We start from the raw sequence: 3,417 nt of genomic DNA on the forward strand, positions 1-3,417 counted from the left end.
GTATATCAATGTGAAAGCCAATTCTTGTTTAAAACATTATTATATAGTAACTAAAATACATTTCATGACATATTACCATATGCAACAACCTCTTATAAAACAAATTATCAATACAAAGATTTACTTAAATGATTTGTTACCATGAGTAAAAATCAGGACACACCTGCCAGAACTGCTTCAAAACCGTAAGACAAGTTCCCAGCTGGAGATCTGGAATATTGTGCCTTTTTCTTTTTTACTGGAGATGTTTCAGAAAATGTAGCTGTTTTTTCAACCTACATGTGCATAAGGATCATTAGTTAAAAGATAAGCTAGCCATCAGGTAAATTAGACAGCAAGAAAACTGAAAAGAGATCAACATCTGGCTGTAATCTCTCACCATAGATTTGCAATCATCACAGCTGACTTCTGTGATATCAGTTCAAATGACAACAAAAAGTGATGAAATCCACACCTCACGTATTTTCATTTGAGACCTCTTCATCTCTGTTCCTCTGACCGCCGTGGATGCCTCTGTGGTGCTCAGTGTGCTCTCGTGACTGCGTTGTGTCATTACTGTCCTGTGTCTGAACAAGACATGTGTATTTTGGGATATACAAAACACTTGTATAGATACAGTAGATATACATTTTGTATGTGGACATAATGTCTTCTTGAATGCCAGAATGTCTATCCGAGATCTTTTGTTACAATCGACAATAGATCACAATAGTCCTTATTTACAGTAGTGCCATCTTTGATTTTTGACAGAAGCTGTGGCTGTGAGGGATAGACTTACCATCTCTTCAGTGACATACACTGTATAAAACTATCAAAAAGCATACACTGGCAGCCAAAAGTTTGGAATAATATACAGATTTTGCTCTTATGGAAAGAAATTGGTACTTTTATTCACCAAAGTGGCATTCAACTGATCACAATGTACAATCAGGACATTAATAACGTGAAAAATTACTATTACAATTTGAGAACTTTTTAAACTACTTCAAAGAGTTTTCATCAAAAAATCCTCCATGTGCAGCAATGACAGCTTTGCAGACCCTTGGCATTCCAGCTGTCAGTTTGTCCAGATACTCAGGTGACATTTCACCCCACGCTTCCTGTAGTACTTGCCATAGATGTGGCTGTCTTGGTCACTTCTCACGCACCTCACAGTCTAGCTGATCCCACAAAAGCTCAATGGGGTTAAGATCCATAACACTCTTTTCCAATTATCTGTTGTCCAATGTCTGTGTTTCTTTGCCCACTCTAACATTTTCTTTTTGTTTTTCTGTTTCAAAAGTGGCTTTTTCTTTGCAGTTCTTCCCATAAGGCCTGCACCCCTGAATTTTCTCTTTACTGTTGTACATGAAACTGGTGTTGAGCGGGTAGAATTCAATGAAGCTGTCAGCTGAGGACATGTGAGGCGTCTATTTCTCAAACTAGAGGCTCTGATGTACTTATCCTCTTGTTTAGTTGTACATCTGGCCTTCCACATCTCTTTCTGTCCTTGTTAGAGCCAGTTGTCCTTTGTGTTTGAAGACTGTAGTGTACACCTGTGTATGAAATCTTCAGTTTTTTGGCAATTTCAAACATTGTATAGCCTTCATTCCTCAAAACAATGATTGACTGATGAGTTTCTAGAGAAAGCTGTTTCTTTTTTGCCATGTTTGACCTAATATTGACCTTAAGACATGCCAGTCTATGGCATACTGTGGCAACTCAAAAACCAACACAACTCAAAAACAAACACAAAGACAATGTTAAGCTTCATTTAACAAACCAAATAGCTTTCAACTGTGTTTGATATAATGGCAAGTGATTTTCTAGTACCAAATTAGCAATTTAGCATGATTACTCAAGGATAAGGTGTTGGAATGATGGCTGCTGGAAATGGAGCCTGTCTAGATTTGATCAAAAATGACTTTTTTCAAATAGTGATGGTGCTGTTTTTTACATCAGTAATGTCCTGATTATACTTTGTGATCAGTTGAATGCCACTTTGGTGAATTAAAATACCAATTTCCTTCCGAAACAGCAAAATCTGTACATTATTACAAACTTTTGGCCACCAGTATATGTCACATGTAAATTTCCAGAACTCATGTTGTCTGGAGTTCTTTGTCAACTGAAATTTCTTGGAAACCAAAAACACTTTAACAACCCATTGAAGAAACAGTCATTTGTTTAGTCTGTTCTTGACATTGACAGTACAAGAACATGCGTGTATATTTTGCCCAGGATATCACGATTTTCTTAATATTAAGTATATTTTTTGTTAATTATATTTTTAAGATGCCTTCATAAGAAAATGGGCATGTCTTTATTATATTAGTCCCTCCTGGTCATTACAGTAATGGCTGGAAAACATCAGAACCAGGCTGGCTTCATATATCATCCATTTAGGGCTATATATATCTAAAATAAAATATATGCGTATTTGAACGGATTTCACTTTTCAAGTAAATTTTAGTAAGTAAATCACTTGCCTAAGTCACCAAATTATCTAAACTGGTTGACAGCTGACTTGCTTAATTTTACCCATGTGGAAAATCCTTATCTCTGAAAAAATAAAAATAAAATAAAAAGAGTATTAACTAATAATGAAATTTGAACTGTTAGGGAGATACAAAACATAAATACCAGAAATCAACCCTTCTTCGATAACTTCACCTCCACCTCAACTGCCACTTTACCAACCGCCGCTGACTGGTTTGGAGCTGTAAATAGTCGCGCGCACACAGACTATAAAAGCGCCATTCCAACACCTTTCGCGTGACTGTTTTGGACATGACTCAATGTGTGCGTGTGTGTGTGTGTGTGCGCGCGCGCGCAAAATGACCTTGACATATCTGATGGCTTCTAATCAAATCTCTCTCTGGTTTTCTTCCACGACCCTTCACGATTGAAATGATTTGAAATGATTGAAGACTCGCTCGAAAAAAAGACTATTTAAAAAAAAATATATAGCTAATTTATATAATAAGAAAAAGTCATTCAAAAAAGTAAAATAGTAATAAATAATAAATACATAATAAAATAATATAGAAATGAATAAACTTTAATAAAAAAAAGTGTAATAAAATAAAGTAATACTTAAAAAAAAAAAAAATTTTTTTTTTTGACTCCATCTGATTTGGTCAGTGTCATCTTGTACTTGCTCACTGGTAAAATTATCAATAATAAAGTGAAATAACTGACCTAGCTGTCTCATGTCAGTTGGCACTTTTATTATAGACAAGTAGTGTCAAAATGAAAAAATAAATACATAAAATAAATAAAAGCATTACAAACGAATTCGCAAAATCTGACCAGTAGAAGGGGATGTTGGACAAATATACTGTAAAAGTGTTTTTTTTTTTTTTTTTGTCACAGTACAATATAAAGGCACATTTCTATGAGAACATCTTATAATACAGACTGAGAACATAATACAAT

Source organism: Myxocyprinus asiaticus, chromosome 39 (assembly GCF_019703515.2).
Source record: "Myxocyprinus asiaticus isolate MX2 ecotype Aquarium Trade chromosome 39, UBuf_Myxa_2, whole genome shotgun sequence".
In the NCBI taxonomy this organism is placed as follows: domain Eukaryota; kingdom Metazoa; phylum Chordata; class Actinopteri; order Cypriniformes; family Catostomidae; genus Myxocyprinus; species Myxocyprinus asiaticus.